The sequence below is a fragment of the Peromyscus maniculatus genome, chromosome 18 (genome assembly GCF_049852395.1).
Source record: "Peromyscus maniculatus bairdii isolate BWxNUB_F1_BW_parent chromosome 18, HU_Pman_BW_mat_3.1, whole genome shotgun sequence".
Classification (NCBI taxonomy): domain Eukaryota; kingdom Metazoa; phylum Chordata; class Mammalia; order Rodentia; family Cricetidae; genus Peromyscus; species Peromyscus maniculatus.
Window position 1 is genome coordinate 31,154 of NC_134869.1, and position 13,765 is coordinate 44,918.

Below are 13,765 nucleotides of genomic sequence, written 5' to 3' on the forward strand. Positions count from 1 at the left end.
TACCCCACTGAAGCTAAGACATCTGGTTTTTAATTCCTCACTTAAACTAGAATCTCTCCATCTCATATAATTACTCATTTAATTAGATTACTGTGTGTTCCGTTTGAGAAATATCAGACTTGTGTTATTTTACTTTCTTGCCCAGAAGGTATAGAAACCTTGTAGGCCAGCATCAAATCATCACCTAAAACATAGGTTAAGGGAATGTGACCATATGTATTTATAACTGAGATAAGGCTGTTGTGAGACCCAAACTACTCTAAAAGTTCTCTACCTGGCTGGTGCATTGGTCATGGTTCCATTGGGATAACAACTTATTGAATGAATTTCTATATATACAGAAGGCTATTTTTTAGAATGACTTAGAAGCTGTGCTCCAGCTATTTGAACATTGGCTGGCTATGATGACAAAGTCCAAGATTCCAGCAGTTTCTCAGTCCACTACACTTGATGTCTCACCCATCAGTAGTATAGTCTGGAATCCCAAAGAAGTTGGCTCCAATACCAGTGACGGAATGAACTTGCTAGCAAGGTGAGACCAAGCAGCTAAAGAGCAAAAGCTCCCTTCTTCCATTTCTTTATATGGGCTTCCAGCACAAGGCCTGGCTGATTACAGGTGGGGTTTTGGGGCTCAAAACATCTGAGGTAAAGGTGTTTCTTTCTCCATCAATATCTAGATTAAGGGAATGTCTTCCTTATGCAAAGATCTGATTACATGTGTATCTTCTGTCTTCAAATTAAGCAAAAATACCTTGCAGGTGTACCCCTCCATATTTGGGTTTTGCTTAATTGCAGATTTCAATTTCACAACCAAAAAGAGCCATCACAACTTCACCCCATGTCAACTTGACACACAATTATATCTTTTTATGTCATGATTAATTTCCAAATGTAAAACAATAACCAGGTCATAATAATGCCTAAACATGATATAATTATTCCAAGTACAAGGCAAACACATTATGTATTAGACCAGCTCAAAATTATGCCTAGCATGATTTAACTATCCCTGTACAACTGCAAGCACATTATAAAGTTAGAGTAAGTGGCAATGTCCCTTGAGGGACATTTTTTAGTATCTCAAATTTAAATATGATAAACATCAATATTCCGCCTTCTTTTGTAATGAATGTTTTTATTTATTTGTTTATTTTTATTTTTACATCCTAACCAAAATTTCACCTCCATCTCTCCTCTCAACCCTCCACCCACCTCCACTCTTCCTGACCTCCATCCATTCCTCCTTCTCTTTTTTCTCTTCAGAAATGGGCAGGCCTCCTATGAATATCTGTCTGCCATGTTATATCTAGTTGTGGTGGGACTAGGCATGACCTCTTCTGTTAAGGCTGGATGTAGCAATTCAGTAGGAGGAATGGGGTCCAAAAGCAGAAATTAGAGACAAGCTCTGCTCCCACTGTTAGGAGTCTCACCTGAAGACCAAGTTATACACCTGTAAAATATCTGCAGAGTGCCTAGGTCAGTCCCATGCAAGCTACCTGGTTGGTGGTTCACTATGAGCCTAGGTTAGTTAGTTCTGTGGGATGCTTCTGGGGCTCCTGACAACACTATCAAATACAAAAATTTAATTGTTTATTCACTAATTTACATGCATTGGTGTTTTTTCTTCATGTATGCCTGTGTGAGGGTGTTGATTCCTCTAGAAATGGAGTTACAAACAGTTATGAGCTGCATCGATTTTTTTCATTATTTTAAAAATTAATTATTTTATATGATGAGTGTATGGAAATATACCGATCAAATTTAAAATAATAATATCTATCTATTTACTTATTTTGAGAGGGGGAAATACATACATACATATGATAGAGAATGAACATACAAAACACATCATGCCATTCTGTCATTCTGTTTATATAGAGGTCAATGAACAAATTAGGAGGAGTAAGCTCTTTCCTTCCACCCAACTGGGCATCTCAGTGGCCCTTCCCTGGTACTTTTCATGATCAACTTGTGGCTTTCTGCCTTAGAGGATTTTCTTGTGGTTCTGAAAGTTAGAGAATATTATTATTAAAGTGCATTGTGAAAAATTTGAGCTGAATTTTGTTTCAAATGAATGACACTCTTAATAAAAGCTCACTGTAGTGGGAAGAATTCTTGATGGAAGCTGTGTGTCTAGCTTGAAGAAACTGCTTGTCCAGAGTAATTCATGGGAAAAGGCAAAAGTGAAGTTACTCTGCCATGCAGGTGAGTGAGTTCACTGGAAATAACCAGTGAAAAAGCACCAAGGAAGATTCCAGGGGGAGTCATTGAAATGCCATGTTTCTTCTTGGCATTGTGCCTTTGAGAGTCTGTCCTGTGTGGCCTGTACACTTCCCTGGTCTAAGGCTATTGGTCATTTGTGCTGTGCAGGCCCCTGTGGACAGTTCAGGTTTCAGCATTTAACCAGTTACAGCAATAATCACATACTTATCCCAATATAACATTCTTACAAAAGTCAAAATTTCCAAGGCACTTCAGAAGTTAAATAGCCTTTGTGGTTATTGCATGTTTTAGAATACTAATGTCTCAGCCGGGCGGTGGTGGCACACGCATTTAATCCCAGCACTTGGGAGGCAGAGGTAGGTGGTTCTCTGTGAGTTCGAGGCCAGCCTGGACTACCAAGTGAGTTCAAGGAAAGGCGCAACGCTACACAGAGAAACCCTGTCTCGGGCGGGGGGAAAAAAAAAAAAAGAAGAAGACTAATGTCTCAAAGACTTAGTGAAAAAATATTCCAGGTAAATGAAGTACCTTGTATATTTCAATCTCTAGATATTTTTAAAACAAAAATTACTGAAAAGTGGATGCAAAATTACATGAACAGAACAAGATATACATAGGTGCACCTTTAAATTTATATAAATGCTGCACTTCAGGATCAAATATGAACACATTTCATTAATTATAGCCAGACTTTAGGCTTTATTTCATACTTGATGGTATTCAGAATATGCTATCTCAAAACATGGGGCTTGACATAGGACGTTATTTGAGTGCATGTATTAATGTGAGGAAAGACTCAGATCTCCCCTGAAAACCTAGAAAGGACTTCCTGACAATTTCCTGAAGCAGGTCAGAAGCACCACATGTCTCTCCATGGAGGAAAGGTGCAGCCTCATATCTGAAGACTGATGAAGGCACACAGAGAGGACATGATCCAAAAGCCCTCACTATTTGCCATTCATCTGTTTGACTCCTATTGCTTTCATTTTGACACACGTTTCATAACATTCCACTTTCCATCAACTCTAGAATAAACTCTCAGGTCTACTACATGCTCTAATAGGCACAGTGCTGGCCCTGAGCCATGGTGCAAGTCCATGGCTCAATGTTATGCCGCATGGGTGAAATGACTGTGCCCACCAGGAGTTGAGTATCAGGGAAGCACCCCCCACCACCAGGTGGGAAGTGTAGGGGTATTGGGAAATATGGCGGATACATAAAGGCATCATTTTGTGAGGAACTCTGGTGAACATGTAGGCTGTAGCCCACTCCAAGGACCAGGACCATAATGAAATCTAGAGTAAGGGTCCATCAGTTCTGGGGCGATGTGCACCTCTGTCCCTACACGTTGTAGAATTTGGGGACAGAAACCTGATATGAGACCAGAGGAGTGTTTGGAAGACTCCCTTTCTTTGGTAGCCTTGTTCAGGTCTCTAGCTGCCTGCAGGGTCTGTAATCCTCTTGAGATGATCTCCACAGAAGGACTGATGCCCGTTCACCATCTCCATGTGCTCCATGGGTCATTCTGACCTGCGCCTGGGATGGTACCCCACACTAAAGTAAGGAGTGTTCTGGGGCTGCTGGGTGTCACTTGGGACAGTTTTTTGCAGGAGTCTGTGAAGCTTGTGGTGATATTCATTTCTAGATACTGATAGCAAAGAATATTTCTCATATTTCTGCTTTTTGAAAGTTACATTTTGCATATTTTCTTATAAGGCAAATGCAGTTTCCCTGTTGTGAATTAAAAAGTTATGCCTTTCAAAAAAAACATAACAGCCACTCAGAGTCGAAGGCAGAAAAGAGCTAACACAACAAGTTGGCCACTCAGAAAGTTCTGCTGCCTCCTTGGCTGCTGTCTGGGATTTGGGATTTCAGTATATTTTTATATTTATATACACATGAATATGCAGTTAGATATGGTTGTACATATTATCTATACCATATAGATACTTACAAAAAGGTGCACTTAACTATACCCATAGTTCTGCACATAAGATGCTTACCATAGCCGGGCAGTGGTGGCGCACGCCTTTAATCCCAGCACTTGGGAGGCAGAGCCAGGCGGATCTCTGTGAGTTCGAGGCCAGCCTGGGCTACCAAGTGAGCTCCAGGAAAGGCGCAAAGCTACACAGAGAAACCCTGTCTCGAAAAACCAAAAAAAAAAAAAAAAAAAAAAGATGCTTACCATATACATGCCTACCAATACTCAAAGGTTATTTGTTTCTTTTTAATTTCTTGATATGCCAATTTATTGTACATCAAATTTAATTTCAAATTAGATTTCTATGTGTGTATGTGTGTGTGCATGCAAAGATGTAGAAAAATACGTGTTTTTAAATATATGAATGTGGGCACATGTATGTGGGTATTGTGTAGGAACAAGCATGTATGTATTGTGGCACAACAATGATGGTGCCCTGATCCTTTATGATGGGCTAGTGGCACTATTACTTTTGGGTGGGGCATGCTTGATCATGCTGCATTCTGTGCATGGAACTTCCATGCTTCTAGAGCACGATGTTGTCTAAGATGTTGCTAACAATGTGTAGATGTTTCAGGATCTTTCTTAAATGGATATCTACAATCTTTGTCACGTGTTAAATCCCTAGATACCATTTGACACCAAGTACATGTGAGTTTTCAGTTTTTCCTTCCTCTTCCACTGCACTTACAGATTAGTAAATCACCACCATCAAGTAAGCCCCAAAACACTTAGTGGTTAAACAGAACTTGGTGAAAAGCAGAAAAATTTGGGTTCCTAAAATACAATGATTTTGACTGGAAGACTTCCAGGTGGGGTGTTCCTACTGTAACTGTTACCACAGGCCTCTAGGCTGAGACAGCAGAGTCATCCCTGCTGGGCAACTGTATAACTTCTCTTCTTCTAGATTCTGATGCTGCACACAGAAAAAGTACTTCAAGGTCTGTGATTAGATAGCTGCTTTAATTGAGGCCATCTTCCCCAAATCCTGTTTGGGTTGAGGATAGCACAATGCTTACACTTCATTTAGAAATAACAGGAAGAAATTCCCCACAGTTTTTCTTTTATAACTGAGATTTTATTGGTTGAGGACCAGTAGAAGAACATGTTAATTCAGTTTTGTTTTGTTTCTTTGAATGACACAATTCTTAAGTGTAAGTTTCTATCTCAAATAAGATCTACCATACAGGAAATGAACACTGTGATACCTTGACTAACTCCTCAGATCTCTAAGAAGCCTCCTTCCCACTACCCTTCAAATGTCATGTTAAAAAAAAAAAGCATCCATGGTAATAAAGAATATAAAGGAAACCTGACACTAAGGAGACTGAGTTAGAAGGATTGCTGGAAATCTGAGACCAGCCTTGAGACCTAAACTTTCAGGGAGGTAGAGAGGCATGAAGGCAAAAGACAATGGGAGACTGGGAAGCGGTTTTCTCAAAGTGAGATATGTCCATTATCTTCTACTACTAATCTCCACTAGCATTTGTTAGAAAAGGTGACAACAGCTGAGGCAGAGTCAGCACCTGTCCCAGGACTCCACTTTCCAAAATGGGACAGGATGAACTGCTGTTACACTGCTACCCAGTGAGTGACAGCCTCAGAAGTCATCAACTACCATGAGGAGAGGAGGTAGGGACAGCCTCATGGCTTTCTGCTTTCTGGTCAATCCCACTTCAAGTTGTGTTTAATGTTGGTGAAGGGACAGCCTGGAGGGCAAATTTCAAACAGCTCTGTTCCCCAAGCCCCAGGTACTGAAGATGGAACAATACAAGCCTCATGATAAGAGAATCTTAAAGATAAACTGAGTCTTAGAAATGATAGACCAGTATGTGAACTGTGTACATATGGCCTGAGTCTGCTCCATCCTCATTGACCTTCATCTTCTCAGCAGTGAACATCTGTAGTAGGAGAGGATGATTGGATGGGAAGCTGTCCCCAGCAATGATGATAGCAGTAGCCTTCGGGCACCTTCCCAAATTACCAGTCCAAAAACATCTGCAAAGCTTGACCACCTTTGTGCTCCCCTGAGCAGAGTGAGGCCTGGCCTCTGTGACTTTCCATAAGGAATCATGGTCATGGTTACATGTGTGCCCTTGACAGGTTGGCAGCTCACTCTATTAAAGTGGCCTGTGATTCACAACTATATTAATGTGAGCAGGAATCAATTTCTGGTAAGTCACTGCAGACATTCTTTGTGGGAAGACCTGGTCGCACATCAGTGAGTGGACATGACAAGGAGCTTTCTTGAAAGGGATCACTAAGGCATGGTTCCAGGGGTTTTCAAGGTAGAAGACAAATGACATTTTGAGAAGTGTTTCCATAGCAAGGACCAAAGGAACAGCCTCATAGTGCATGAATGACATACAGGAGGGGACACCATGCCCACACTGCATAAGAGGCCCCATGAAGATCTGCACAACCCTCATGTGCCTAACAAGGATCAATGGAGGAACATCCTTTGCTGTTATATTAACTGCCTGTGATATGCCTTCATGCGAGTAGATCACAGAAGAAAGGAAATGCAGCAGAGACCTTGTTGGGACTGTATTTTGGTATCTTTAATGAGAAGCAACAATTTTCCATGTGACCTCATGGTGCCTCTTTACCATGGGCACAGTCACCAATGCAGCAGCAAGGAGTCTCCCAAGCACCACTGTGTCCTCCCTACTTCACCTTCCTATTTTTGTAATATGTAGTTCATTTCTTCTGGAGTCTGTGCTGTGTGTGTTGGTGTCTGTGCCCATTTCCCTTGGAAAGAGCCAATGTTCCTCAGAATATACTTGAGATGTAAGAGAAGGGCTGTAGATACAGTCCTCTACCAATATCCACATGTTATTTTTTTTTTCAGAATGGCTGAACATAATCCAAGGCTAATTACAAATTACAAACTAGCTTCAGAGAAACCTGGACTCAAAAGTATCCACTGCTTCAATCCTAAAAGAGAAAAATGTACCACACAGTCCCAGAATTTCAATGTAACCAGGCTTAATTCTAACACAAAAACTACCTGGACAGAGCCATACCCTGAAAGTAGCCCAGGCAAACATAGTCCCTGAAAAAGCCCATGCTAAGCACCTAAAATGAAAGTAGACCAGGATTCAACATTAAACAAAAGACATCAAGACAGAGTATTCCAAGGCCTAAGGATGGACCCGATGATCACCAGGAATAAAGCCTAAATTAACAATGGCATTCACTCACCCAGAAAATCAGGGACCAAAGCTAAGAATGAAAAGGCCAAACCATGGCCTAAAAGAGTCCTGCACCAAAACCTGAAGCTGAGTAAGCTCTGACCCAGAGGAAAAACAAAGGTATCCTTGGGCCAGGCCATTAAATGGAAGAGCCAAGGGCAAAGGAGAAGAAGGAAAAGTAACAAAGTTAAATGCAACAAAAAGAAAAGAATGCCCATGCCTAACCTTGACCATGAAGAAGGCTGGCCCAACCAAGAGGGGAATGAGTCCTACCCTATCTCTCAGAAGAAAAATACCTGCTAGAAGAAAGGAAAAGAGAATGCCATGTATAAACTCTACCTGGACTGAGGCCAGGGCCCTCACCAAGATGAGAAGTTGGTCTCAGCACAACTCTGACCCTGAAGAAGACTTGGCCAAAACTAAGAAAGGAAGTGGGCCCAGACTAATCCCTCAAATGAAAGAGGCCAGGGCAAAGCAGGAAAAGGAGAACACAGGGGCCTAATACTTACCCTGACAAAAGCCTGAGGAAAAAACAAGGAGAGAAGAAGACCTGGGACATTCTCTTAAATGAAAGAGCCCAAGGACAAAGCAAAAAAAAAATTGTTTGCCTATAATCCTTACCCTGATGAAATATGGACCTAAGGAAGAAGAGATGTGGGCCATATCATAACCTTAATGACCAGGCCAAAAACAAGAAAATTAGCGGGCCTGAGTCCAGTCCTAAGTATGAATATGCCTGGGACCTAATTAAGAAGAAAGGTGGGACTAGGCCATCCCCTTAAAGAAAGAACAACCAGAGAAAACCAAGAAAACATCTATGCCCAGCTCTAGTCCTTAATCTGAATACACCAAGGACCCAATGAAGAAGGAGGACTGGGGCGAATATTGACTGGGAAGAATTCAGAGCTCATACAAAGCTCATTGAACAAACCAGGCAAAATCAAAAGTGGAAATGTTACAGGCCAACCATAGACCTTGATGAAGATTAACCACAAACACTAAAATCAAGGGAGCTCCTGCCAACCCAATGAGAAATATATGACCACAATAAATGTTGATGGTAAGAAGTCCAGTTTCAAGAGACAATTTAAATGGAGCCTGATCCAATCACAATGGAAAACTCTTCCTAGACCAAACACTGATCAAGTAGGCAAGGACTAAGTCCTATGTGAAAGGAGTTCAGGCAATCTAAGAAGAGAAACATGCCTGACCATAAACTGCTATCAGTGGAGACCTGCAGCCTACTGAGCAAGAATTAAACCCAGAAGCCCTGAACTTTAGGATGTGTGGGCAGAATATTTTCTTCTTCATCCAACTCTAATCAAAAGGGATCCAGAAATACCATGTTCTCAATGGAGCCAATGGCTCCCTTAGAGATGAAAGCAAATGGACATCATTAACATATTTGGTAGTTAGAGGGAAGCTTGAGGCACTCTGATCCCAGACCTGGCTTTCACTTGATATTTTACAGTCAATCAGGGCCTCAAAAAAGACACAAAGAAGAATGTTTGTTGAAAATCTTAGACTTGCCGGGCAGTGGTGGTGCACGCCTTTAATCCCAGCACTTGGGAGGCTGGGGCAGGCGGATCTCTGTGAGTTCGAGGCCAGCCTGGGCTACCAAGTGAGTTCCAGGAAAGGCTCAAAGCTACACAGAGAAACCCTGTCTTGAAAAACAAACAAAAAAAACAAAAGAAAGAAAGAAAGAAAAAAGAAAGATAGAAGGAAAGAAAGAAAATCTTAGACTCACAGACTTCATCTACAGATATAAGTTGACCTCCTGAGTAGCACCTGTGTGGATCACATACATTTCATTTACAATACGAACTATCCTCAATACATGCATGCCAGGATGTGCCACTCACCATATGATCCAAGCTCTCATCTGAGTAACCAATGAATATGGACATAGCATAATATAAATGGCGTTATAATGCATCTTGTTGTGGCCTGATATAACTTCTAATCTTGACTTGGGCTGATATTTTTAGGAAAAAACAAGTCTCAAAAATAACACAGGAGTAACCCTTCCTACCAAGGAGTTTGGACTAACCCAAAATCTGCTTCAGTAATTCTTTTCTACTTCTTTTAACAGAAACATGGTCCATAATGTTTGTTTTTCTTACAAGATTTCAGAGAGTTGAACTTAATAGAAAATATTACATCAAGTGTGGAAATGATTTCTCAAAGAAGGATCCCATTGATTTATATTTTAAATTTCAAGGATGATGTGTAATGCCAATCACTCAAGCATTAACAAATAAAGACTTCTCACACATTGTCAGACTTCCTCCTATATTTAATTTTCCTTATTCTGACTTTTCTTGATTAACATTCTGGAATGAACCATCTCATCCTGATCTTTCAGCTGCAGGCACTTCTACATTTCATTTCATCAACTTGCTGCACCTCCACTTTACTTAAAGGATTCCAGACTAGTTATTTAATGGGATGTCCTTGCGCTGCTGAGCTCAATGCTAGGAACCCCCTACTAAGTTTGCTGTCTTGATAAAAATAACATCCCCAAAGACAAACTCGATCATTCCACCACATTCTAAAAAGTGTATGAGATGGCATCAGGCATTCGTAGTCTGAAGTCCTCCCTTTCCCTTTGATTTTTCTCTAAAATATGTGCTTAAAAATTAGGCAATGATGATTTAGCTCAGTGGTAGAGTGCTTGTCTAGTAAGCACAAGGCCTTGGGCTTGGTCCTCAGCTCTGAGAAAAAGGTGGTCTAAATGTAATTTTCAGAGTATATAGCCTGTTACATATTTCTGAACCAGAAATTCTTGTCTCTCCGTCACAATAATCCATATCATCATTCTAGAACTTAACCTGTTTTGTCACAACATCTCTGTATCATTTGCTGTATCCAGGATTCCTTGTTCCTTTTCTAGAGTTCTACAAAAAGCCTAGAGCATTTATTTAGAAAGGTTCTTGGGGGACTAGAATGCCAGGTCTCCCCAGATTACCAGGATTTGTCCCACATCATCTCACACATCAGCATAAAGAAAAAGTGGGACTGCTGTGATACAATTGTGATACAATCAAAATTTGACAGCTATTTCTGGGTAACAGAAGTCATAGAATTGTCCAGATTCAAAGAGCTATAGATGCTGAAAGAAAAAATTCTGAGTTCTTCACCCAGATCTAGTTCTTTGACCAATATCGAAAAAAGGACAAATGTTCTGAGTCCATTCTCTCTTTGGTGGACTCAGTAACTACTGTATTGCATAGACTGAAAAACTGTATATACTCCTGTCCTATCTACATACGTACATACGGATCTATCTATCTATCTATCTATCTATCTATCTATCTATCTATCTATCTATCTATCTATCTGTCTATAGATGTAACCAACCGTCTTATTAAATAAGAAACACAGAAACAATGTAAAAGAGAAAGCTGAGAGGTCAGAGCTCAGAGCTAAAATCTCACCCTTCCTTCTGCTGTCCCAGCTTCGCGAAAGAGAGCTACTTCCTGTCTGTAAGTTGATTTTCCAGTCATTCTGCCTTCTCATTGGTTGTAAACCCAAACACGTGACTGCCTCGTCACTGTCTGAATGTACAGCCCCATAGGTCTTAAAGGCATATGTCTCCAATGCTGACTGTATCCCTGAACACATAGAGATCTATGGAATTAAAGGCGTGTGCCACCACCGCCACACTCTGTTTATGGCTCTAATAGCTCTGACCCCCAGACAACTTTATTTATTAACATACAATCAAAATCACATTTCAGTACAATTAGATTACCACCACAGTCTGTCTGTCTGTCTGTCTGTCTGTCTGCCTGTCTGTCTGCCTGTCTGTCTAACTTTCCAACACCTATCTCTATCTATCAATCCATCCATCTATCTACCCCTATCCATCCATCCAACCTTGGATCCATCTTCTACAACTACTACTCTTCCTCTTCTATTTGCCTTCTTCTTGCTCTTCCCTTATTCATCCAGGATATTATAACCACTTTTGCCTCCCTGAGTTTGTACAGTGCCTTAGTAAATATTAATTACATCATAACAAATAAAAACTTTTCTCTGTGGGTTTCTTTCTCCATATTTCTCCACCCCAAATCTTTGTAATCCCTGTCTTCCACAACACTTGCTAAAATGTGACATTCCTTAGATATCTGACACTGTGACACTAAAAATCTTGTGTAAAAGAATGTTTGTTTTAAAATGCGAGTTGTGCTTAAAACAAGCCCAAAACCAACATCTAACAACTTTATACTTTAGTAACTTGCAAACACACCATCTAAGTTTGTTTCTTTATATGACAAATGCAATTTACATATAATGAATTCAATGAGTTCAGAGATTCAATGTACATTAGTTCTCTGCCATGAAGTTCAAAAAATGTTTTCTAACTAAATAAATTTTTGTTAAGAGGTAAAATCCATAGAATTTTCTAAATGGAAATGGAAAGATGTAAAAAAGAAAGCTAGAAAATAGAGTCAATCATAAGTTAGAAGTTTTATGGAAGATAAAAAATCAAGGTCATATATGAAACTGCTGTATTCATTAAAATTCCTTAGGCCAAAATTCAGTACACTTGTATACAATTAGAATTTAATTCTCTGTTGGGAATAACAGTGACAGAAGATGCCACTTAGATTCAACCCTTTATACAGAGAAAAAGAAAATCCATGCTAGAACTCTCTTTTGGGAGCCTTAAAAAGGCCTGCAAAAAGAGCCTGTCTTCGTCAGGGAGTATTCTGTTTCTCAACTACTTGAATTAGAAAAGACTTTCAAAAGATCAATGAAACATCCTGTCAAAGCTTGCCTCATGGGATTGTAGGCTATGAGAACAGATGAGATCAATCTGAGTGCAACAGAAGTGGGAAAGTAGGTCATGCACTTACTTAAACCTCCTTGAAATACAGGCTATGTAATCTACTAATACCTGAAAGAAATTATTTCCTGATGGACTGGCTCACAGGAAGCATTGGGGATGCTTGGTTATCACAAGCAGAGGTCTCACACACACACTGGAAGATGATGAAGGAAGGATGGGTTTTTCCTGATAAAATATACATGAGAGAAGTAGTGCTTGGCAGCCAATTCACTGGGCATGATAAAGCACGGGGCTGTGCTTACAGAAGAGGTCAAACATAAAATGGTTGATTCACCAGGAACTTCAGGACTGGTGTTTGCCTTCAGTGCCTTTGCAGAGCTCTAAGGGAGAATGTGAACTTGTAGAAACAACTAACATTTTTAAGGAAAGGATGAAATGTTGTCTAACAATTTTCCTTTTTATGAAATACTTTTCTATCATTTTTGAGATTATAACTGCATTATTTTCTCTTCTTTTTCATCCTTCCAAGCCCTCACTACACTACTTCTTGCTGTGCTTCTAATTTATGACCTCTATTTTCATTAATTGTTGCTACATGCATATACATATATGTGTATTTTTATATTTCCTAAATGTAAACCAATCATTCTGTATAGCTAGCATATGTTTGCAGGACTGACCATTTGATAGTGAGTATCCAACTGGTGTGTTCTTCCCTGGGTAGGACTATTTCCTTAAGTCTCAGGAAGTTCTATGGAAAGAGACAGGACGTTCATAATACTCAGGAATTAAACCATGGCTGGGAAAGCTGAAACTTACAGGATTACAAGGTCCTTCTGCTCCCAAGGTTAAATAGGTGGTAACTACGGAGAACTGAAGAAATGAGACTCTCTGTTTCATTCAGCTGCAAACAAGTCATGTAGACACATTCAGAGTTCCAGTCTGCATGAGTCTCCCATTCTAACGTAAGTCTTTGTGATGTCACACATTAGAGTTATTCATATTCCTATAAGTAATCCCATACCTATACTCCTGTATTAACCTCAATAAACTCATTAATTTGAGGGAAAAGGAATTACACAGTCTTCCCTGAGAGGCAGATACATAAAGGGGAACTGATAAGTAATACAGATAGCCAACTTCTGGCTTCCTTTTTATTTTCTGTACTGAGACAAAGGCTTAGTAGGCTTTGTCTTCCACCAACAGGCTGCCTCTTCCAGCTGTCTGGTTGAGGACAGAGAGGCATGTTCACAGTCAATCCTGAACATGGTCACTTGAAGCTGCAAGTAATCACCCAGAGTCAGATACTGGGGCAAAAGCTGAAAAATCAGAGGTACAGAGTAGGAAGCCAAACTATCTATCTATCTATCTATCTATCTATCTATCTATCTATCTATCTATCTATCTATCTATCATCTATCTATCATCTATCTATCTTCCTTCCTTCCTTCCTTCCTTCCTTCCTTCCTTCCTTCCTTCCTTCCTTCCTTCCTTCCTTCTTTCCTCCCTCCCTTCCTTCCTTCCTTCCTTTGATTTTTTCCAGTGTTTCTGTGTGTAGCTTTGCGCCTTTCCTGG

General features: G+C 40.2%; 1 long non-coding RNA gene across 1 annotated transcript; it reads right to left on the reverse strand.

Moving 5' to 3' along the window:
* Positions 1-1,851: 1,851 nt before the first annotated feature.
* On the reverse strand, positions 1,852-13,139 carry LOC143269355 (uncharacterized). Its single transcript, XR_013045762.1, has 2 exons — positions 13,010-13,139; positions 1,852-2,005 (listed from the first exon to the last, which is right to left on the reverse strand). It is a non-coding gene; the product is annotated as an uncharacterized LOC143269355 (long non-coding RNA).
* Between the last annotated feature and the right edge of the window lie 626 nt (positions 13,140-13,765).